Raw genomic sequence first — 26,351 nt, 5'->3', positions numbered from 1 at the left:
TTTTCCTCGATTGGGTTAAAAACAAGTTGGTACCAGCTCTACCAGAGAAGTCTTTTATCATAATGGACAATGCCCCATACCACAGCGTGAAGCCCTGACTTCGAACAGTCGAAAAGGTGATATGATATCATGGCTCGACACATTTCAGATCGCAGGGCCTTCGAAGGAAACGAAGCCTCGGCTATATGAGATCATAAAAACCCACAAACGTGAACCTTTATACAAAGTTGACAGTTACATAAAAAGTAAGGATCACGATATTCTGCGACTTCACCCTATCACTGTGACCTTAACCCCATTGAAATGATATATGGTATTGTCAAAGGAGATGTTGCCAGATCAAACACAACTTTTAGATTACGTGACGTAGAGGTTTTGGTTAACAAAATCCCTTAACAAAATCACGCCTGAAACTTGGCAAAACTGTGTCAACAAGGTAGCTAACGTCATTGAACAAGGTTACTGGTCTCGGGATGGCTTACAACAGGCAACTGTGGCACCACTTGTCATCACTTTAAGTCGTGACTATGACACTACGACAGACGAGGAACCGACAGGTCACCCGGAATAGATTTTGAGATGTCCCCCGCCATGACTGACTGTTCCGTTTCTGCGGTTTCACCCCGCCGCGACAGATAACAACTTTTGCGTTTTCAAGGATGATAGTTTCTTAAACAACTTTTTTGGTGGAGTCCGGAAAATTTTCAAATATAAGAAAGCTGTTGGGTATAAGTAATTGATAGACATGTGTACTATTTATATTTATGTGGCAATTCTGTACAATGATCAAATTTGCAATTCATCGGTCCGTTTCTGACATAAACGGACTGTAGGTAAATGTTTACGAACGTTTTGCCGCACAAATAGGTGGGGATGTATTTTTACAAGGTTTTCTGATTTATATGTTAGATATTGTTTGTTTATGTTTGGGGCTGTGTATATTGTCATTGAGTTTGAATATTTTTATAATAGAAGGTAATAATTATGATAGTGAGGTTCCCCAATAATTGTGGAGGAGAAATCGTATAATTGTATTTTTCGAGTTTTAATAAATGTTTCATCAGCATTTCCACCACGTCTGTTGTGTTGATATTAGTCATGTTGGTCGCCAAGCTGAAGTAGTGCGGCAGTGTTGTATACGTGCGCAGTGAAGCGCCGTGAAATCAGATGCATTTTCAATCCAAATTGATCAATCAACTTCGAGCATGTCACGCAGCCATGGTAGAATTCATCATTCATGTGTCCATTGGGTGAGAATGCTGAGGTAAACAACTTACGGCACACGGCGGATCCCAATAGCCAATCCCAGATCGCGAGAAATGAATATTTATAGAATAACGTAAGGGTATATAAAGTCTTTTCTGAAGGCGTGTTCATACTGAGCTCAGCCTCTGAGGAGTCAACTTGAATAGCAATTATATTCAGATAACAAAGGTAAGTTTACCTTCTCATTTGCAAACTTACTACCAAGACCAAAGGGAATGGACTAGGGTTTTGAAACATCTTACCTCATGTCACCAATAGTAGGAATCCCATCAGTAGAATCACACTTAATGTTTGTAGTATATTTCCATTTTGACAAAATACCTTGAGCAGATACAGTTTGTTCAGATTGACCTGAGGCGTGTTCAACAGAACGAATACCCGCGAGTATTCGCGAATATCCGCTGCTGAACGACAACGAGGTCTCGCGTATCCGCTAATACACACATGACCACTTTAGGGCAGTCAGGCCAGATGGTGTCCCGTATAATAAATATTGAACCTGTCCAGCTGCATATGGAAGATAATTCCAAGATGTTCACCATTATGCTGCTACCCAGCGCTAGTGGTGGGAATTGGTTGTGATTTCATAATCGATCATCAGTTACAATCGGATTGACCGATCAATCATCGATTAATTAACTCTTTAAATAATAAATATAATACACAAGGTCATGTGTTTGTTATTGTCTCAGACTTCTGAAGATAAGCAAGTACAGTTCAGAGGCAGATAGTTGAACATGTAGAGGTACACAAAAGAAAAGATTTTTTTGATCTTTTATGGTTTATTATTATTTACCATAAACAGCATCAATTACCAACCATTCAACAAACAACAGATCTTTCAGATGTCATAAAAACTACATGACTAAAATGCGCCTTGAAATTAAGTGTAGTTGACAGACAATGGCTGACGAGGCGGTAATCAATCAGTTTGTGATTGTTGAGAATATTGTTAAAATTGGTGCTATCACGGTTGGAGCGAAAAGCGTACCCCCATGAACATGGTAAGCGGAAGTTGTATGCGCATGGAATGAGGTGAAATACAGATGACAGTTTGTTGCGATTGCAAACTCCAATAAATTTGACATTTAGCAAAACAAAATATATGTATGTATCCATTTTCTGTCAACTACACTTAAATTTCGAGGCGTGAGTAGACGCAATATGATTGTGATTTCTGTATATAATGCGGATAGAAGTTATAATTATAGGTAACTGCCAAGTGTCTTGTGGTCTTCACCGTCCAGTACTGCTTAGGATATTTATTAGTCGGTGGACAGAAGTGTTGCTCGCAGAAGTGTTTTCCCATACACAAAAGTAATCGTGATTTGACGTAATGTCCGTAGACTTGCATGTCAATTTGGTGTCGGTGAAATAATTGTCATTTAGTTCATTTTGCAGGATGAGTTTGAAATTTTACAGTTAATTAGAAAGTCATCTCAGGCACACGAACACAATTTTCACAGATTTATCCGTTCAACATTACCCACATGGTAACTATATGTTCGCGCTAAAATGATTCCTCGCACTGGTACAAAATTTGACAAACCTCCATCATAGTAAATGATTTTCAGTCCACACCAACTGAGCATGAAAGTCGTGAATCACAAATACTTAATTCCAGGGACTGTAGTCAAGGAATATTAATAGCAAACCGTTATGTCTCTGCCATAAGCCTTTAAACATGACTTGTCGCAGTTTTATTTGACATTCAAATTAAATTGAAATTCACTGCGTGGTGTAGGCCTAATTTAAGTAAACTTCCAGACTTTATAATGAATCGTAACAAATTGAATATTTCTGGTAGCGAAAAAGACTGTGAGCATTTCGTCTTTCGACGCCATCTTAGAAAGTACTAGCCAGACAATTCCCCGTTCAGCAGTCGTTCGCGTGTACTCGCGTACTCGCTAAACGAGTATTCGTTCTGTTGAACACGCCTCTGATCAAGTGAATACTAATGCATTGCGTGACCGTGTCACAACTGGTTGGGTCTATTATTGTGAAGGGGTGCACCTTTGTCAGTTGATTGTCAACATGTCCGAACAGCAGAGACAAGGTCGCCGTTTGACATCTCAGTGTCGAGAAATCGTCAGCAACTTTCTTTAAACAATAAGCTACAGATGGTTTAATGTTTCCAATTCGGGCTTTTAGGCCGCGAGCTGGTTGATACGACATTATATAATCAATAACAATTAGATCTGATACATTTGAAACACATAAATGATTAATTCAACCATGTTTTTAACAATGTATGTGCATTGAAAAATGGAATAATAATAGAAGAATATGGCCTATTTATTATTTGTATTCATTTGGCATACATCATTTCAATATAACATTCATATCTGTTCTTCCATTTTGCATCAGATCATTATATATAAAACTGAATGTACCCCATTCTCCACCCCATATATAGTTACAGCTTTGTATATAATAGGAAAACGGACACATTCTGAAATATTCATAATTGTGTGTGTTTTAGCTTGTTTGAAAGAGCCCACTTATAAAACAGGAAAGTGCGCCTTGTCTAAAACACGCACATACACAACACTCCCAAGTGGGGCTCATGTTTGTTAAAGACATGTTTGGTAAAAAAACAGCTATTGATATTTCATAATGTGCCCGTTTTCCTTTTACAAAAAAATCTGTAGCTATGTCAGGGCTTGGAGAGGGGTGGGGAATAGGGTACATTCAATGTTGAAACCTGTTGGTATTACAATCACAATAAACAGACAGTTTAATACAGACAATGTTTGATTGCATGAAACACGCATGCCAGTGAAGAAATCTATTAAAGTTCACTTAGCTGTTTAATATAAACATGGACAGTAGTTATATACAGCATCAAAGTTGTCTTGTCTGTCTGTCAAAGTTTTCAGATGAAAGAATTTCGATAAAAGATGTTTGTTTGTTTGTTTGTTGTTTAACTCTGCACTCGGCTCTACTCCAGCTACATGGCGGCCATCTGTAAATAATCGAGTCTGGACCAGGCAATCCAGAGATCAACAGTAGAAACACTGATCCGATACAAAATGTTACAGTGTGGGATACATAATTCTTGTGGCTGAGTAAAGCTCACATACAAGCAATACATGCATATGAAACTCATCTGCAACAGAAGATCTTCCACTTAATATACAATATGTGCAGTCATTCAGTGTATGGGACATTTGTGTATCTTCCAAAATCGACTGGAAGATTAAACCCACTACATCTGAAAAGAGCCATGGATAGTCTTAGGTGTACAGGGATAGGGAGTGTAAGAATCATTTCCACTTTTAGCAGTGATTTAAAATGCTGTTAATAGAAGGAATCAGACAAACTGCTATTCCACTACACCCTGATTGTTGTAGGATGTCAAATGATCTTTGTTTCAAAAGGTGAATACATATCTGCACACATATTCAAATAAAAGTCAAAACAGAATATTTTTAATATGAGGAGCCATGTTGTACGGCATTGGCGAGGCAATTTGCTTTCATCCAAATACAGTAGCCTGCACCAATACCTAATAGCCCTTGAAGTGTGCACAAGTTGGAGAGGGGTTCTGCCACATTCTCCCCGAACCATAGCATGGTTTGCTATTTTGAGAAACCGTTTACACATTTTATGCTGTACATCTTCAATAATTTTGAGGTCCCCTATATAACACACAATAGGAACAATTTCAAATATCATAATTAATCTTGACATGGTCCCTTTCTTTACATCTGTACAATGTCATAACAGCCTTTTTACTCTGTGCACCAATAGGAACAATCATAACTCATAGAAAAGACATCAAATATCATAATTAAATTCACATGGTATATTTTTCAACTTTCTTTTGTGTTGAATTATGTTCTGTAAAGTTCAAAGCACAGCTGTTATACTAATGTATTAACATACTGATCACATGATCATCCATGTATTTTAATATATTCAGTTTAGTAATATAAAGTATCATACAAATCAGTGAAATGTCTAAATCCATGTGTATCATAATCATGAACATTTCTGAATGATATTGGTATATATTCTACCTGTTTCATAATGTTTTGTAGAGGCTAAATATCAGAATGACAAAAACTGTCATTAACATCATTCATATGGATCAAAACGCTTTACCTTGTAATTTCACAAGGCGATCGAAAAATATATCCGCTAAACCTACCCTGAAACGATGAAAGACACGGGACATAATCGGTGATATTTTCGTCATCAAATTTTCTAAAATAAAGATGCTAGCTATATGCAATCAGTGTGGTCGTTCAGATCCACGTTTTATGTGTACGATTTCGTGGCAATAGCGAGCTGACCCGAAATATCAAAGCACATGTCGGTGATGAAAATAGGTGTGTGTCATTGTTTATATATCGCCCATGTAACGACGATTTTCGTGTGTCGAAACTGCTTAAATAACATTTTTGTACACTAAAAGTAACGATGGCCGTTGTTCTGGTGACGTATACTTTGCCATAGTATCGATGAAAATGCTATGAAAAAAGTCTAACCACCCGTTCTCGGATTTTCCTATAGTAAGTGTATGGCGCGTCTCCCTGCAGTGAAGGCCGCCATTCGGCGCGTCTCCCTGTAGTGGTTGCCTCGGTCAGTGTCGGAGCGTTAGCGCAGGCGCAACAGACCCAGGGAAACAGGCTGGGTCAGACATGGTTCACTGTGGCATCACACCCCGACAGTGTGGATCACTGGTCAGACATGGTTCACCGTGGTATCGCACCCCGACAGTGTGGATCAGCTGGTCTCACATGGTCCACTGTGGTATCACACCCCGACAGTGTGGATCAGCTGGTCAGACATGGTTCACTGTGGTATCACACCCCGACAGTGTGGATCAGCTGGTCAGACATGGTTCACTGTGGCATCACACCCCGACAGTGTGGATCAGCTGGTCAGACATGGTTCACTGTGGCATCACATCCCGACAGTGTGGATCAGCTGGTCAGACATGGTTCACTGTGGCATCACACCCCGACAGTGTGGATCAGCTGGTCAGACATGGTTCACTGTGGTATCACACCCCGACAGTGTGGATCAGCTGGTCAGACATGGTTCACTGTGGCATCACACCCCGACAGTGTGGATCAGCTGGTCAGACATGGTTCACTGTGGCATCACACCCCGACAGTGTGGATCAGCTGGTCAGACATGGTTCACTGTGGCATCACACCCCGACAGTGTGGATCAGCTGGTCAGACATGGTTCACTGTGGCATCACACCCCGACAGTGTGGATCAGCTGGTCAGACATGGTTCACTGTGGTATCACACCCCGACAGTGTGGATCAGCTGGTCAGACATGGTTCACTGTGGCATCACACCCCGACAGTGTGGATCAGCTGGTCAGACATGGTTCACTGTGGCATCACACCCCGACAGTGTGGATCAGCTGGTCAGACATGGTTCACTATGGCATCACACCCCGACAGTGTGGATCAGCTGGTCAGACATGGTTCACTGTGGTATCAGACCCCGACAGTGTGGATCAGCTGGTCAGACATGGTCCATTGTGGTATCACACCCCGACAGTGTGGATCAGCTGGTCAGACATGGTCCACTGTGGTATCACACCCCGACAGTGTGGATCATTGCTGACATGGTTCACTGTGGCATCACACCTCGACAGTGTGGATCAGCTGGTCAGACATGGTTCACTGTGGTATCACACCCCGACAGTGTGGATCAGCTGGTCAGACATGGTTCACTGTGGTATCACACCCCGACAGTGTGGATCAGCTGGTCAGACATGGTTCACTGTGGCATCACACCCCGACAGTGTGGATCAGCTGGTCAGACATGGTTCACTGTGGCATCACAACCCGACAGTGTGGATCAGCTGGTCAGACATGGTTCACTGTGGCATCGCACCCCGACAGTGTGGATCAGCTGGTCAGACATGGTTCACTGTGGCATCACACCCCGACAGTGTGGATCAGCTGGTCAGACATGGTTCACTGTGGCATCACACCCCGACAGTGTGGATCAGCTGGTCAGACATGGTTCACTGAGGCATCACACCCCAACAGTGTGGATCAGCTGGTCCGACATGGTCCACTGTGGCATCACACCCCGACAATGTGGATCAGCTGGTCAGACATGGTTCACTGTGGCATCACACCCCAATAGTGTGGATCAGCTGGTCCGACATGGTCCACTGTGGCATCACACCCCGACAGTGTGGATCATTGCTCTCAATATTAATCACGGGTTTGTCTGATCCAAGACGTTTTATTTACAATGAAAAGATATTTTGTCACAACTAGTTCATCACTAGCATGTCTTGTGAATAAAATGTGAAGGTTATTATTTCAATTTTTAAGAAGGAATGACCAGAAAACAAATCATTATTTTTTTCCAGTAAAAGTCATCTGATGAGAGGATGGCGTCCGAAAGTCAAAACACCGGGACTTTATGGCAGAGCCAATGAGAGATAAGCTCGTAACTGCCCTACCAGGAATAGGACCGGTTCTTGGTGAAAACTCAAACAAGCGGGGTTTACAAAGGTGAGTTTACACTTTACGATGTCTTGCATTTCAGTAGACTGAAGAGCTAGACATAACTGACATTGCTGAAAATAATTTCAATGTACTGATAAAAAAGTATCAGGATATTCTGATAAATTTATTACTCATTTAAAAAATTGGTCTGTATCTGTAGAGATGAATATACGCAAAGGCAACAGTTAGTGTGACACTCATACAACAAACATAATCAGCATTAAACTTTTACTGCCGCAAATATTTTCTTATGACATGGAAACACAAGTGTTTCAAGTTATGGCAACATTCAACAGAAGAACAGTGTACCTGGCACATGCACAAGACAAAAGGGGGCTCACAAGACAAGGTCACGTGGTCTGTAACGAGTGCGTCCACCTTGTGCATTGATGCAGGCCTGGCTACTTCAGCTGATCGAGGCTACTTGACGTTGCTTAAATTCCATTCCAGTTCCTGCAGCATTGTTGGAGGATTCGGATCATGTCACAAATGTGACTCCATTTCATCATTTATGTGTCCATCTAGTGACAAATGACGTAATCTTGTCAGTCAAGGTAACACATTCACATTGTCGAGTGCGACGCTTTCTTCTGGTACAGTGGATCATACTGGGTTGGCGCTTTCTCATCCTCCTGTGATTCCTCCGACTTTGACGATGACTTCTAGTGTGTTTTTCGCCACTGCCATCCTCAATACTGTACCTTTTGGTACCTTTTGGTACCTTTTGGTCATGTACCACCACTTTATTCCAGTGCGCCATTTGATCCCAGTTCAGCGCTCTCGTTCAGAGTGCCGCTTGATTCCAGTTCAGCACTTTCATTCAGAGCGCTGCTTGGTTCCAGTTCAGCGCTTTCCTTCAGAAGGCCGTCTGTTTCTGATTCAGCACTTACTTCTAGCGCTCTCGGTTTGATGCTTTCTACTACTGTTCTGGGATCAGCGTTGGTTCCTTGTACACTCAGTGCAGCCCTTGCCGTCAATACGTCAGCGTTTGTATCTTATGCAACGCTTGTTCCTGGTGTCCCGTGTGTCCCGAGTGCGACCCTTAGTACACCACTTGTTTCTTATGCGCCTTTTTCGACGAACTCCACTGTTGTCTCTCTTGAGATCAGTGGGTTCTCGGTTACCACCTTCAGCGGCGTTTGGGTCGCATGCTTGACATTCGGCTTTTCAACATGGGAATTTTCCTCAATCTACAGGGAGTTTGACTTCTTTTGGTGAAGTTTCACAGCACCCTTCCATGCCTGCCCATGGTTCCTTTTTACCGCCTACTTTGGATTGTAGATCGAGGCCTATTTTACCGGTTTCATGGAACAAGGCATCTGATGTTTCTGCTTCGCAACATATTGACTTTGATGCCATTGTGCAGGCTGTTGCTTCGACTTTGTGTCAGCAGGCTCCAGAGCCTTCTGCGCCTACTCACCCATCTGGTCACCCGACTGCCCCAGTTCAACATGTGAAGGAAGTACAGCGTTCGGTTACACCTTCTCCCACCTCAGATGGTACCTCATCTTCGGATGTTAGTATCGACGCAGTGGACACGCCTCAGTTGTTGGTGTGGATTGCGGATAGTTTACATCTTCAGCATAGTAGTTCACCTTCAGACTTTTTGTCTTGTTTTGACATGAAGACAGGTGATTTTGACTCCATCACGTTTCTGCTGCGTCCTTGCATCACTCAACTGGCTGCTTTTCTGGATGAGGCGTTTGACAACCTGAGGAAGGTGAAGGATGGTTTTGCAGCCCCTTGCTTTTAGTTTAGCGTCCTCCCATGTGCATGGTTTTTCTTCGATTATTGTCTCCCCTCCGGTGGATGATGATATTGCATTGTTGGGATCGAAACAGAGAGCTTACTCACCATTCTTGGTGGAGGATCGGGAGCTACTGCATTTGGATGGTGCCATCAGGAAGATTATGGCTCCCCTCAATATGGTCTTAACGACTACTGAAGCAGTTGCCATGTCTGTTTCCCATGCGACTTCTCATCAACAAGCGTATATTCGGGCGTCGATGATGCTATTACAAGAGCAATTTCAGACCATTCTGGATCAGTTGGCCCATTTCTTCTCCTGCATCACGGCGATGTGGCGTAGGGGGGCCCCATCATTTGTCCTCATGGGAGGATAGATTTCGAACTGATTTCTTTCGCCAACCGTGGTCAGGCAAGTCTCTCTTCAATGGAGCAATCAGAGACGTTGCCACTAGAGTGGGGCAGGACGCTCATTTACAGGTGTCAGTGGAGTTGTTGAAATTCCAACGATTACAGGTCACGGATTCCTTGCGCCAACGACGTCCTTTCCACACTCTCGGGGATTCCAACATCCTGTTATCAGCAATCCTCCTCTAACTTTGCTTCCGGATCACAGAACGTATCCCATTGGCCAGATGGCTGTTCTACGCTCCACGATCAACACTCTCCTCCAGAAACTTGCGATCAAGTCCCTGGGCCCGGCTCCAACCGACCTGGGGTTCTGTTCTCCAATCTTTTTGGTTCCAAAGAAAGATTCGGACAAGTTGAGACTATTTTTCAATATGAAGGTTTTCAGCGAAATGTTTCTACAACCTCCGCTTCACTTTATTGTCTCCCCTCCGGTGGATGATGATATTGCGATGTAATCCATATCTTGGTACTTTTTTCTCTTGGGCTTAGATTGTTCTCACCTATGGAATTAGGGCGTGTCTGCACTGTATTAAGTTATGACTTGATAGACTCTGAGGACAATCTCGTGCTACATGCAGAGATGATCGACTCTTCCCTTACTGACCTCTACTCTCTGAGCAATTACGTCAGTGAAGTGTTGACTTCCGATTACCTACATGGTTCTCGAAGTGTTCTGCTCCTAAGTCCTTTCTCACCTTTGGTAAGTTAGGGAGATTGGTACTGAACGTTAAACTCGTTGAGCAACCGGGCTATTCCCTCTTTCACCGCCTTCCAGCGTGTGTCTGTGGGGGTAGTTTCGAAGCAGGGACTGGTCAGAATACTGTGGTCACCTGATACATCGCGGGGCGGCGGGGCCTACTGCCAAACTGCGTCCTTTTGCTTGTCAAAAGTTGCGGCTGAAAACCACATTAATTCGGGAGCGCCCACTCCCTAGAGTTTTTGTGCTGTTTAAGCCAAGGGGTTATCTGAAGCAGCCCATCACAAGTTGGAGTTAGCATATTGGGAGTTGGTGCTTTCTTCTGGCCTCCTTGTGCTATGAGTCCTCACGGTTGCAGAATAGACAGGGTAATCTGCGGCCCACCTGCCAACCTGAGATAGGATAAGCTTAACAATTTGGAAATTTTAACTATAAATTGTATATTTATATACTTATCCTATCTCACGCGAATGCCCACCCGACCTTCCCCACATCTCAGATTACTGGAAGCTCCAAGATGAGAATGACAGGCACAGGACGTCACGTGATCATCTGAGCGATCTGCACGCTTATAGAGATGATTGACAGGTGCCGATATCGGAGTGGGGGCAGAAGTCAGGTGCTTAGAGGTCAGGTGCTTAGAGGCCAGAAAGATTCGATTCAACTTGGCTATAGCACGCTTCAACACATGGTCGAAGAAGAAGAAGAGAGGTGCATACCGTGAGATAGGATAAGTATATAAATATACAATTTATAGCTAAAATTTCCAATTTTGTTTCACTTAAGGGATTATGTGTTTTTTCGTGTACACTTCCTTTTCATGTTTTCCTCTGGCCTGAACGAGCCAGAGGAAAACTGTGTCTGTAAGTGTGGCTGACGACTACAGGGACAGTCTATAACTTGATTGTTTTGCCGAAAACATCCCCATAAGTGCCAAATAGTGTTTCCATGGACGTTGAATTAACGAGCAAGATCATGCTGCGAGGTCATAAAGGAAGCATACTCGTAGTCATTTTCCCCAAAGCGTGGCATGTTGACGTCTTCTAGAAGGATGAACAACGGTGTTTTTCTGACTTCTGCACTTCTTAAGATTTCACTGAGTGGAAACAATAAGCGTCTGGTTACTTGCCTTTAAAAGTGAATATTGCTGCCCACCTTTGTTAAATATGTCATGCTTGTTGCAAATGTCATGCAATTCGAACAGCAAATGCTTAATTACGTTTCTTTGACCATTTTAACACTCTCTTTCTCTGGTACAGATTCAAAAGAATATTTACAAGATTATCAAAACAAGTCCATGTCAAAATAAATTTTGACATTGCGAATATTTATGTGTATATACCTATATAGACCTACAGGCACAGTTGATACATTTAATTCTATGAGCTAGTTTGAAATTTCTGTCTGTTTAGTATCCAGAGTATTTCAAGTCATCTTAATCACGTTCAACATTTCCGTTGCAGTGAATTAGCTATGTAGTATCAATGGTTATTGACAAGTATATGTGAGATAAGTAAACACTGATATTCTTACTCGTGAGGGTCTGCATGCCAAACTGCAGCATGCTCTCTCTCAGTTGGTAGCACTAAAACAACTGGCTTAGTGTTGATTATCTGTAACATCAAAGCAACATTACACTCCTTTTCACCTCCATTGATTTATTGTTTTATGTTTTTCCAGGCGTACCATGTTCTGGGCAAGTTCCTGAAGTTGAGCAAAGATGCGGATCATTTCAAAGCCTGGCTGAAGGAAACATTTGATGCTGATGCCAAACAGGCGGATGATTGCTACAATGGTCTGAGAGAATGGTGTAATGCTCACTTGTGAGGTGCCTGCCCTGTCATATCTTACTTCTTTCCACATTTACTCGTGCATACTCTTACGTTGGGCTTCCTTGGTCCACGTTGAACAACTCACTCCTCTTTTGTTAGATCATTTATTCGTTTGGTGACGTGGTTTGTTTGTCTTGGACAACATTTGTAGGAATGGATTATTGTTAGTTGTTAATGTGCTTGCTTGTTATGCTTGCTTTGGTAGGTTTAAAAACACTACAATCAGACATTCATCACTTTGAAACAGCTTGGACCCAGATCTATATGAAATAGTAGTTATATACATTTATAGTATTGATGGTATTCAAGGAACCATTAGGCATTTCACCTGTAACCCTTTAATGGAAGAGCCCAAATTCCTTAACATTTTACGCCAATGATAAACTACATTTTGTTCTCAGAATGCCATCTGGCACTGGTGACATATGCTTGTTTGTTGGACTTTGTTTGAAAAGTTGTACATGACCTGACTGAGCAGTTATTAATCCCAAGGCAAGAAACTAGAGAAAAGCTTTCTATGGGAAAATGTAAGCTGGAGTGCAGTAATTGTTTGTTTCGTTGTTATATAAAGCAAACTGATCTGACAAGTAAGGAAAAGGGTTAGATTTAATACTAAGCTTAGTAGGATATTCACAAGCTACGTTGTTGTACTGTCCTGACACAGGGATTCAATTGTTCATCTCTGTACACAATGATAATTACCATATCTGATACATTATACATGTACATCAATGTGAGTTTTCCATTTTACGTTGTGGCAATGTTCAATAAATTCTTATTTTAGTAACTGTTGTTTTCATTGTAATTTGAATGCTCGGAGAAAAAGGTTGGCATTCAAATGTGTCTTTTCTGGTATATAATCACCTGTTGAATGTTCTGAAGCTGTTATCTGAAGATCCACGTTAGAGTCTCAGAAGCCCATGCTTGTCATAAAGCGACTAGTGGGATAATGTGGTCAGGTTCACTGACTTTGTTCAGTCATCACAAACCTGTAATACCGATGCAATTTCGGCCATAAACAAGCCACAACTATGGTTGTTTAGTGTTTCCATGATAGTTTGGATGGACAACATTTATTATTTATTAAGATAAAGAAGCTGCTATACACTAAAAAATCAATTTGTTGTTTTCCAAATTGCCTTTCAAAGACTAGGATTTGGCAAAGACAAAGCAGGACATGTCACATGATGTGTTGCCATGTAGAGTTGTGCCCCCTTTTGACCAGGATGTAAGGGTGTTTGCCCGCTCAGACTGTCAGGGCCATACACATACTCTGGGGTTCCATGTGGTCTGTCAGCCATACACATACTCTGGGGTTCCATGTGGTTTGATGGCCATACACATACTCTTGGGTTCCATGTGGTCTGTCAGGGCCATACACATACTCTGGGTTCCATGTCGTCTGGGCCATACACATGTTGCGGTTCCATGTGGTCTGTCAGGCCATACACATGGCTCTCGATCTGCTTATAGAGTTGCCTCCTTTGGTCACACCAAAGGCCAATGAGTGTTGTTTCTAATCCTGTTTGTAATCCTGTTTGGTCTAATTTGTGTGTAGATTTGTCAGCACTTTAACAGCAGCAGCTGGTGTGACGAACATGCTGCATGTGTAGCAGCGAGACGACCACTTCGTGAATTACGTAACTCTAACAGTGAAATCAGAAGACATAACTATTGTGAATCACTGAAGTCATACAAAGAACTGGTCGTCTCCATGGTGTAGTGGTTAGAGCGATCTCCCGGAGAGTGAAAGGTCGCGGGTTTGATCCCCGGCCGCGTCATACCAAAAGACGTTAAACTATGAAACTTGTTGGTCGCTGCCAGGGTGTTCAGCATTAATGGGTGCAGCAAGAACTGGTCGGCTCGGAGTCAGTATAATGTGTCTGAGTAGGGCATTCCTGCTAAACTGCGGCAGACAGAAAACCCCAACTAGATACAAATATACATGTAGCTTGTAAAGGTTTTGCTGTGTCGTCTCGAAGTGTATACATTATTTCATTATTTATGCAAAATATTCAAAAGGCAAATACAGAAATGAAAAACTATGCTCGACAAAGCACATGAAAAATCTCTGACAATCCGAGATCGGCGAGCAGAGCAAACAAGGGACACAACTCTGCATGCTCTATGTGAAGATGTCTTGGCGACCTTTACACAGACAGCCTATACGTATTCTTTACGAACATCTTCGTTATATTATCTTCTATTTTATTATATCAATAGTAATAATAATTGATTGATTTCCAATTTTATAATGTTACGAAATAAGTATCGATATCATGAAATATTGATTGTCAGAAATTTGATTTATAGTATCTAAAAGGTATTTTATGATACCTAAAATATATTTTGTGATATTAAAAACAATTTCTGATGTCTAAGAACAAAAAGAGATACCATTAATGTATTTTGTGATATATAAGTATCTTGCAAAAACGTTCAAATATGTGTATCGATTTTGTGTTATCAATAGCTCATCTTCCTTAACACTGCATGCTATAACAAAATGTCATGTTTAATGATAAATAACAAACTGTCTTTATATTTATGACATATAATCCACACACGTGACAGGCAATACTATTGGTGACAATTAACGTACTTACTATATGTATCAAGAAGCGAATTGCTGACATCACACATTCGATTTATAGATCATTAAAAACATTTCTAAATTTTTTATGTTGTGAGTTTGGCTATATTCGCCTGAGAATATCAGAAGATTCTGATTTGCTTAAACCAGTATTAAAAATCTCACACAAAAATCCCACGTCTCTATAGTTTTTACTTTGTTTGTAATACAGGGGTCCTCCGTTATAATTTTTAAAAATAACTTATAATTGTCAAGAATGTAGAAGCGTCAAATTATGCAGTGATGTTTTATGCAGTAGATTCCTCACGCATACACTATATAATGTATGAAAAAATGAGCACACGTTACATACATATCTTGGTGTCTGGTATGTAGGGGAACCTGAACTTTCAGTTTGGATAGGAAGTAAAAGCGTCAACAAACTTTTCCAAGACAGACATCTTATGAACGCACCACCATTTTTTCTTTATCACCACCCTGAAACACAACCGTGTGGAATGCACGTGCACAACACAGTAGCCCCATACACGTGCATGGGGTGTCATTCTTGATTTTGAGGGTTTTCAAGAATGTCGATAAATCACTGTTTACCATTAATTTTGACAATCATTTTGACTCACACAGTGTTTGTTTCTAGCCGGGTGTTTTGTTTGAAAACGAAAATCGTACACATGCAAATTTCACGTTTTACACCAATCATCTTTCAAGACTGATTACTGTACAAACAACTGTGGTCAAAGGAACATTCATTATTATCACTGATATGATAATAGACTCCGATCTGTCACCTTTTCAATCGTAAAATTAAAAATGAAGTCCCCCCTTTTTTTAAGAGTATATGTCCAGCATCACATTAACGTGGAAAGTTACAACAAAAACACATAACATTTTCAGAAGTATTTATGGAATATTATGCAAAATGTTTCAACCAAATGAAAACGTGTCTCAAACGTTCCTGAAACCCTTAAAAGCAAAGTTTAAAAGTGGATGTTTTTAAAACTGTGAATATATGATGTGATTTAGGATGCTAATATTACACTTTTCTGTTGTTGATACAACAGTTTGTAAAATGACACAGAGAAGTTATGAAGGAAACAATCTATACTGTTTAATTAGACGCTAATTGTTTTATGGGTTCTGGAGAGCCGCTCAAACGTCTCACTGATCACGGGTTTGCTTATTGCAAACTGAGGATGTTGTTTTTCTCTGCAAACACGGTCGGGCCAGATAACCTAGTCCGTGGATGATTAGTTGACAATGAAGATACATATAAGCAAGTTGAAGCTTGCATTCGGAAATCGACAAGGTTTGACAAAGGCTTTTAAACAAAAGAAATTACACTTTGTGGCAAATTTCCAAATTAATAATTAATACAATTAATTATGTAACATTAACGCCCCCTACAGGTTGAAATATCTTTCGGCCCCTCTTTCGATCAAACACTAAATTGCCTGACGGACCCATTACGCATTATGTCGGTAAGCTCACGTTAAATCTACCAATTATCATCATCATCTTAAAGAAATGCGTATCATGACGTCGGCGATTTGATTAACAAGCGTCATGCTGGAAGATACTCTCTCATTCCTCCAGCACAGTATATTAAAGCTTACATGCAACGCAAAACACAACTTTGCAGATTCTGATACCTTTCGGTATGGACTTTCAGTAACAAATTATCAAAAATGCAAATTCAACTTATAAAGTTGAAAAATAACGCGATGTATAAAATCCGGCGAAATCGGAGTTCAAACGATTCACTAAAACCCAGCTAGGTTGAAAAGTATGGTGGCGCCTCCGAATTTTAAGGCGGGAAAGCGATGGCCCTAATCAGCCACCATAGAAAAGTGGTTTCAACAGCTGTGCTGCGCTGCGTAGGTGAACATGTCCAGAGAGGTGACATTTGCTCCGATGATAAAACTAAGTTGTCTTTGTAGAATTACAATCCGTTCTCCCAACCTGTCCAGTGTGGACAGCTACAACGACAATACACATCTTCCATATCATCTACCACATACCACAAGTTATAGTATTCTGGAACATTTTCCTTAAAGGATGTTTTTAGATTAGATTGAAGAAACACAATGGATTGTCTATATTAGCATGATTAGCAATGCTAAGAATTTGATATTCTTGTTTTGGGGGTGGGCTGTTCCTGTAGGACCACTATAATTGATGTATAGGACCACTATAATTGATGTATAGGACCACTATAATTGATGTATAGGACCACTATAATTGATGTATAGGACCACTATAATTGATGTTTAGACCACTATAATTGATGTATAGGACCACTATAATTGATGTTTAGACCACTATAATTGATGTATATAATGGACCACCACTATAATTGATGTTTAGGACCACTATAATTGATGTATAGGGACCACTATAATTGATGTTTAGGACCACTATAATTGATGTATAGGACCACTATAATTGATGTTCAGAACCACTTTAATTGATGTATAGGACCACTATAATTGATGTTTAGGACCACTATCATTGATGTATAGGACCACTATAATTGATGTTTAGGACCACTATAATTGATGTTTAGGACCACTATAATTGATGTTTAGGACCACAATAATTGATGTATAGGACCACTATAATTGATGTTTAGGACCACTATAATTGATGTTTAGGACCACTATAATTGATGTATAGGACCACTATAATTGATGTTTAGAACCACTATAATTGATGTATAGGACCACTATAATTGATGTATAGGACCACTATAATTGATGTTTAGGACCACTATAATTGATGTATAGGACCACTATAATTGATGTTTAGGACTACTATAATTGATGTTTAGGACCACTATAATTGATGTATAGGACCACTCTAGGACCACTATAATTGATGTATAGGACCACTATAATTGATGTTTAGGACCACTATAATTGATGTTTAGGACCACTATAATTGATGTTTAGGACCACTATAATTGATGTTTAGGACCACTATAATTGATGTATAGGACCACTATAATTGATGTTTAGGACCATTATAATTGATGTTTAGGACCACTATAATTGATGTTTAGGACCACTATAATTGATGTATAGGACCACTATAATTGATGTATAGGACTACTATAATTGATGTTTAGGACCACTATAATTGATGTATAGGACCTCTATAATTGATGTATAGGACCACTATAATTGATGTATAGGACCACTATAATTGATGTTTAGACCACTATAATTGATGTATAGGACCACTATAATTGATGTTAAGACCACTATAATTGATGTATAGGACCACTATAATTGATGTTTAGGACCACTATAATTGATGTATAGGACCACTATAATTGATGTTTAGAACCACTTTAATTGATGTATAGGACCACTATAATTGATGTTTAGGACCACTATCATTGATGTATAGGACCACTATAATTGATGTTTAGGACCACTATAATTGATGTTTAGGACCACTATAATTGATGTTTAGGACCACTATAATTGATGTATAGGACCTTTTAAATTGATGTATAGGACCACTATAATTGATGTTTAGGACCACTATAATTGATGTTTAGGACCACTATAATTGATGTATAGGACTACTATAATTGATGTTTAGGACCACTATAATTGATGTATAGGACCTCTATAATTGATGTATAGGACCACTATAATTGATGTATAGGACCACTATAATTGATGTTTAGACCACTATAATTGATGTATAGGACCACTATAATTGATGTTGAGACCACTATAATTGATGTATAGGACCACTATAATTGATGTTTAGGACCACTATAATTGATGTATAGGACCACTATAATTGATGTTTAGAACCACTTTAATTGATGTATAGGACCACTATAATTGATGTTTAGGACCACTATCATTGATGTATAGGACCACTATAATTGATGTTTAGGACCACTATAATTGATGTTTAGGACCACTATAATTGATGTTTAGGACCACTATAATTGATGTATAGGACCTTTTAAATTGATGTATAGGACCAGTATAATTGATGTTTAGGACCACTATAATTGATGTTTAGGACCACTATAATTGATGTATAGGACCACTATAATTGATGTTTAGGACCACTATAATTGATGTATAGGACCACTACAATTGATGTTTAGGACCACTATAATTGATGACATCACACACGAGAATGATGATGTCACTTGGTTTGAAAGCCAATTCTAACCTGGATCTTCACAGGTAGCTCATGGTCTATAAGACAGACTAGCCCCATTGTCATGGTGCAGGGCGACTGATGCTGAGTGTTGTATCTGATAATGTTTTACCCTCTGGGAATCTGGTGTTAGAATAGGTCTCCAACAACCTGAGTTGGTTAAAGTAGAAAGAGGGGACTCCATGGATCAGCTGGTCACACACGCTGACATAGTCCACTGTGATATCGCATCCCGACAGTGTGCATCAGCTGGTCAGACACGCTGACATGGTACACGATGGTGTTGTACCCTGACAGTGTGGATCAGCTGATCAGACACGCTGACATGGTTCACGGTGGTATCATACCCAGACAGTGTGGATCAGGTGGTCAGACATGCTGACATGGTTCACTGTGGTATCGTACCCAGACAGTGTGGATCAGCTGATCAGAGACGCTGACATGGTTCACGGTGGTATCATACCCAGACAGTGTGGATCAGCTGATCAGACACGCTGACATGGTTCACTGTGGTATCGTACCCGGACAGTGTGGATCAGGTGGTCAGACATGCTGACATGGTCCACTGTGGTATCGCACCCCGACAGTCAGACACGGTTCACTGAGGCATCACACCCCGACATTGTTGATGAGCTGGTCAGACACGGTTCACTGAGGCATCACACCACGACATTGTGGATCAGCTGGTTAGACATGGTTCACTGTGGCATCACACCCCGACATTGTGGATCAGCTGGTCAGACACGGTTCACTGTGGCATCACACCCCGACAGTGTTGATGAGCTGGTTAGACATGGTTCACTGTGGTATCACACCCCGGCAGTTTGGATCAGCTGGTCAGACATGGTCCACTGTGGTTTCACACCCCGACAGTGTGGATCAGCTGGTCAGACATGGTTCATTGTGGTATCACACCCCGACAGTGTGGATCAGCTGGTCAGACATGGTTCACTGTTGCATCACACCCCGACAGTGTGGATCAGGTGGTCAGACATTGTCCACTGTAGCATCACACCCGACAGTGTGGATCAGCTGGTTAGACATGGTTCACTGTGGTATCACACCCGACAGTGTAGATGAGCTGATCAGACATGGTTCACTGTGGCATCACACCCCGACAGGGTGGATCAGGTGGTCAGACATTGTCCACTGTAGCATCACACCCCGGCAGTGTGGATCAGCTGGTCAGACACGGTTCACTGTGGCATCACACCCCGACAGTGTTGATGAGCTGGTTAGACATGGTTCACTGTGGTATCACACCCCGGCAGTTTGGATCAGCTGGTCAGACATGGTGCACTGTGGTTTCACACCCCGACAGTGTGGATCAGCTGGTTAGACATGGTTCACTGTGGCATCACACCCCGACAGTGTGGATCGGCTGGTCAGACATGGTTCACTGCGGCATCACACCCCGACATTGTGGATCATTGCTCACAATATCAATCACGGGTTTGTCTGATTTACTGGCCACGAAACAAAGCATCAGCATTACTCGGTGCAATAAGAAGATTGATATTTTTTCATAACTAGTTCATCACTAGCAGGAATTATAACATGAAGGTTATCATTCACTTTTTAAGAACGAATTACAGTAAAACAAATAATTGTTGTTTTCCAGTAAAAGTCATCTGCTAACGAGTCAGGATGTCGTCCACATCTAAAAAACACCGGAACTTTGTGTCAGAGCCAATGGGACTAAAGCTTGTGACTGAACTAGCTGGAATAGGACCGGTTCTTGGCGGAAGACTCAGTGGGGCAGGGTTTGATAAGGTGACATTACGCTATGTCTTACATTTCAGTAGACTGAAGAATGAGATAAAAAATATGTCTATATCTGTAGTACCAAAGACGTTTTATAAGTATACGTGAGGATATAAGTAAAAGTTATATGTTTAGTCATGTGGGTATGCATGCTAAACTGCAGCATCTCTCTCTCTCAGCTGCTAGCACTAAAACAACTGGCTTAGTGTTGATAATTTGTTACTTGAAAGCAACATTACACTCCTTCTGACTTCTCACCTCCAACAACTCAATGTTTATAGTTTTTCAGGCATACGTTGTTCTGGGCCAGTTTCTGGTGTTGAAGAAAGATGAGGAGCATTTCGTAGACTGGCTGAAGGAGACATGTCATGCTAATTCCAAGCAAGCGGGGGACTGCTATACATGTCTGAAGACCTGGTGTGATTGTTTCTTGTGAGGTGCCTGCCTGTCACACCATGCTTCTGTCCACATGTACTCGTGCATACTCTTACTTTGGGCTTCCTTTGTCCAAGCTGCACAACTCAGTCCTCTTTTGTTAGAATGTTTTTTTGCGTGGTGATAGGGGCTACAGCTGACATCGTATACCGGCAACCTGACACAGTTAAACAGTTTTACAAAGCAATAAACTCTATGGACCTTAGAGCTAAAGAACATATATAATCCAGGCTTGTAGGGGTGTATCTCCAAGTGTAGTATCACTATAAAGCCTGATGTGATTCGTTTGTCCTGGACATTTGCAGGAATGGGTTATTTTAAGTTGTTAATATGTTTGTCATGGATAACATTCATTTTCAATGTACGGGGTGTTGAATGATCTCAGACTTGAAGTTGGTGAGGGAAATCTAGCATTACTCGTCTTGCTGGACCTTAGCGCTGCGTTCGATACGATGGACCATAGCGTTATGATTTCCCGCAGTTACGTGGACCTTAGAATCCAGTGCGTGGCATTGAGTTGGTTTAGGTCCTACCTCAATGATAGGTATCAGTCAGTGCTTGTGGAGGGCTGTCTATCAGAACCTGTCCTACTTACATGGTGGCGTGCCACAAGGGCCTTGGGCCGATCCTTTCAAACTGTATACAAGACAGCTTGGTAATCTAATTGACAGACACCGGATGTGACGTCACCACTATGCCGACGACTCACAACCATTTCACCCCTAAACCGTCAGAGGCTGCTGAAGCTCTGGAATTAACATCCCTCTGTTCTCAGGACATTAAGTCCTGGGTGTTGAGAAACAAACTCAAATTCAACAATGACGAAACGGAGTGCCTCATAGTTGGACCCAAGCTGAGGCGGTCAAAAGTTGATATCACTTCCATACCTATTGGGAGTTGTCTCATCATGGTAGCAGAGGTAGTTAAAGATCTAGGTGTCCATCTTGATTCTGAGGTATCCTTGGAGAACCACTTCCTCCAGCTTAGAAAACATTGGAAATATATAAGAAAGTATCTCAACAAACAATCGGCAATCATCCTTGTTCTGTCATTAGTCATTTCCAAGGTAGACTACTGCAACAGCCTACTCTGGGGCCCTCAGACAACAATCAATAAGCTCCAGAAAGTACAAAATACTGTCGCAAGAATTGTGACTCTCACGCGAAAATATGACTATATAACTCCTATTTTCCAAAGTCTTCATTGGCTTCCAGTGAAAGAACGTATTTCCTACAAAGCCCTGTGCTTTGCGTATAAATGCATTGCTAGTGACGCACCTGATTACCTGTGTGAGCTACTTGCAGACCACTGAGAACTCTCAGATTTCAAGCACAACATCTCCTCGGTGTCCTGAAAACTAAGACTGCAAGCTATGGGCATCGCTTGTTACGACGTAAATTGTAATAAAAACGCAAATTGTAATACTTGCAGCAAATTGTAATAAACTTGACGTAAATTGTAATAAAAACGTAAATTGTAATAAAAATTGACGTAAATTGTAATACGCAAATTGTAATAAAAATTGACGTAAATTGTAATAATTTTCGTTGCGGTAAAATGTAATAAATATTTACGTAAATTGTAATAACAGTTTTAATCACTCGTAAATACGCGGCTGTTTGTTTTTCGTTGCATTTCATATATCAAATAAGCTTGTTAGGGCGATAACTCAAGAAAGAATGATGGATTTTGTTCAAATTTGGTACCAAGGTATATATTTGGTACCAAGCTTGGTAGCCGCGAACTCAGGAAAGTATTAATAGATTTTGATCCAATTTGAGATAATTTTCAAGGTCACAATATAAAGATTGTCAGCGCGATAACCCAAGAATGAATTGACAAATCTTAGCTAAATGACGAAAATGATATTCGTCCTGATATATAATCGATATAAACTGTCCTCTGTATCATGTCTTTTCGCAAATATCTTTTGAGGTTTTGATATGTATACATATAAAGTGGGGTGGGGTAGGGGGTAGAGGGTGGGTTTTCTAACGGGTATATCTAACACACTTGCATGCATGTAGAGTCGGAGAGGTGGGTGGGTGTTCTAACGGGTATAACTACGAGGGACGTTCAAATAGTAGTCAGCCTCACCTAGAATATGATACAAATGCAGCTGTTTTTATGTTTTATTTTTCTAAATATTATCTGTCAGCCTCAAGCAAATTGGTTTTGCTATGTTGCAGCCTCACGATCCCCATTTTGTGAGACTTTGTATCTTGGCTTGGTACTCCCAAAAAACGTAAAATCTGCAATGAAATGCAGCACAAACTTCAGGAAACAAAATATGCTATGTTTGAGATTGGTAGAAGTCGGCTCAAATCAAACTTAGATATTAAACTGCACAAAAAAGCAATTTCAAAACTACAATCGCTTGTTCAAATGACTCCCCATTCTGTTTACTGAAAGAACTCGAGAAAGAAATGATGGATTTTGTTCAAATTTGGTACCAAGGTTTATTGACTGGAGATTGGAGATTTACCGACACCACTTGAATTTAGTGACCTTGAGGTCATTTTAAAGGTCACAGCGAAGGTGTAACAGTTTTGCACATGCCAAGCTTGGTAGCCGCGAACTCAGGAAAGTATTAAAGATTTAGATCCAATTTTATATCAAGGTGTATTGGCGGGATTCCCCCAACACCAATTGATTGGGAAACTTGTGCTCATTTTAAGTTCACAGTGAAAAGTGTTTTGCATATGTCTAACTTTTTAGTGCGAAAATACAAGACAGAATTAATATGTTTTGCTTAAAGGTAGTACCAACATGCGTTGGGAGTATCGTCTAACGCCAGTCGAATTCAGTGACCTTCGGATTATTTTCAAGGTCACAGCGAGTATTCTTGCGATATCTTCAAACCTAATGGATGGAATTTGTTCGTATTTTGTATCAAGGCATCAGATGATAATTGCGACATTCAGATATCGACATGTGGCGGGGGTAATAGCTGTTTGTGACAAACGCTTTGTCTTACTAATTTTCAAATTTTTGTTAGCATATGGTTTCTATAATTTCATGTTAATTCTACCAGCTGTGAAATTATTCGTGACACGTCTTAAAAAAGCCAGGGATTATTTGTGTATGTTTCGAAAATTAAAGTTAATTGTTTTTCATTATGGAGTTATTTTCGATGTTGACGCAAGGACATATTTTACGAGCAATAGCTTTCAATAATTTATTGTTATTTCTATTACATTTTGAAGTTCTTCATAGCATATCCCAAAGTAACAGGATATTGTTTGTTTAGCTTTGAAATGTACGTTTCTTTTTCTTCATTTTCGAATTATTTTCAATGTTGACGCAATGACATATTTGAAGTTAATTTAATGTTTTAATCATATGTGATTTATTATGATTTATGTTTCGATCATACATTCATATATTGCGTTGTCATAGTTTAACCTGGTTCGTATTATTTTCTTCATCATATTACTACATATTATTGTATTTTATGAGAGGAATTTTAAGTTACATTTACTAAGGATATCATAAATCGCTGGCGCCTGGTTATTCCTTGCCACATAGCAGTCAATCTGTCTAGACTCATTTGTTGTATTTGATTGATGCATTTAAAATAAAATGTAGAAATGATATTGAATTGCATCATTTGCTTCAAGGAATCGATCAGATGTGCTCGTTATCAAAGTAAAGTCAAAACTTCTTTCTGTAAGGTATACAGTGGAAGTTGACACCTTAATTGTTATGGGTAGACTAAAGAAATCATTTATTTAGTTTCACCGCTCAAAATACCACAAAGAATTCAACAGGTGGCATTAACCTCAAAGAATGATCATAGCAATGCTTATAACCTACGAGGGCAAACATATCGGGGATAATTTGTTTTGATGCGATATGCACCAGGTAAAATATCACTTTGTCATGGTGACATGACATCATAAACAATGTTATGACGCCACGTTGCTTCTAAGAAGCCGCCTTCTAAATACAACGATGACGGGGAGCCTGCCTTTGTTGGAAAGTAGATTATCGCGTAATTTCCGTAATTAAAGACTTCGGTAATAAATAGAAAATTATATTCGTGACCATAATATGCTAGGTTAACGACCTAAATATCGGCATATCCCTTCTCTGGTTCCGAAAATACCAAGATTTAGGCAGTTGTGTTGTAAACTGATATTTATATTCTATAAAGTCGGCTATATTCAAACCATGAGAAATGTCGTCAAATAATGTGTGATGACAGTTACCAGCGTCCCAATAGTGTCCATATACATGTATTTCTCTGTCGAATCGTTGCAGCGTTCTATAATGCACTTATGAAATATAATATATTTTTTCCGACCGTAAAGTCATTAACAAGAATTATGCATTTTCTGCAGTCACTTGTGAATTGAACTAAATAAAGGTTCATCTAAATTAATGAGTATCGAGGAAATTATGTTCATCTATAAATTAGACGAAGCTTCATGTTTTTCAAGACATCTTTCCGGAATATGCGTCTGTGAAGGCGTTCAGATAATGACGATATTGCACAGTATTATTCATGAGATTCCTGTCAAAAGTAAGGTCTGATAATAGATCGACTTTATTCAGCAGTGTTGGCCCTGGGGCCTATAGTACGATTACAGTTTGATTACTTGCACGTGGTGCTAGTAACATTAAGTTTCTATTGGTATTGAATGCATATTTCAGATAAAAGCTATGGTATTAATTTCACAACATCTATATTGTTTGATGTTGAAAGATTTGGCAATGTGTGTTCATACATTACAATTTTTGACAGACTTGGCAAATAATTAATAAATGATATTGATAGCATCTTCACGACTTTGCCATACAGTCATGACAATTTAAGGAGTGAAAAGTGAACGATAGGTCTTGTGGGAATTCAAAGATTCATTAAGACTGTAGCCGTCTATGCGTAACTCTGTGTGTAATATTTATACATTTTCTGTCCACGGA

The 26,351-nt window shown here is 40.2% G+C and overlaps 1 protein-coding gene and 2 long non-coding RNA genes across 4 annotated transcripts in view; all 3 read left to right on the top strand.

Moving 5' to 3' along the window:
* Positions 1–26,351, top strand: part of LOC124270928 (barrier-to-autointegration factor-like) — a 179,276-nt gene that overhangs the window by 82,340 nt on the left and 70,585 nt on the right. The window lies entirely within an intron of this gene.
* Positions 1–26,351, top strand: part of LOC124270934 — an 83,115-nt gene that overhangs the window by 18,907 nt on the left and 37,857 nt on the right. The gene's annotated exons all lie outside the window — the stretch shown is intronic.
* Positions 1,369–13,232, top strand: LOC124270931. Its single transcript, XR_006896904.1, has 3 exons — positions 1,369–1,434; positions 7,621–7,765; positions 12,294–13,232. It is a non-coding gene; the product is annotated as an uncharacterized LOC124270931 (long non-coding RNA).

This window comes from Haliotis rubra, unplaced genomic scaffold, assembly GCF_003918875.1.
Source record: "Haliotis rubra isolate DU_JTF1 unplaced genomic scaffold, ASM391887v1 Scf156, whole genome shotgun sequence".
NCBI lineage: Eukaryota > Metazoa > Mollusca > Gastropoda > Lepetellida > Haliotidae > Haliotis > Haliotis rubra.
The sequence above is the reverse complement of the archived record's forward strand: the minus strand, read 5'-3'. Positions and strand labels throughout refer to the sequence as shown.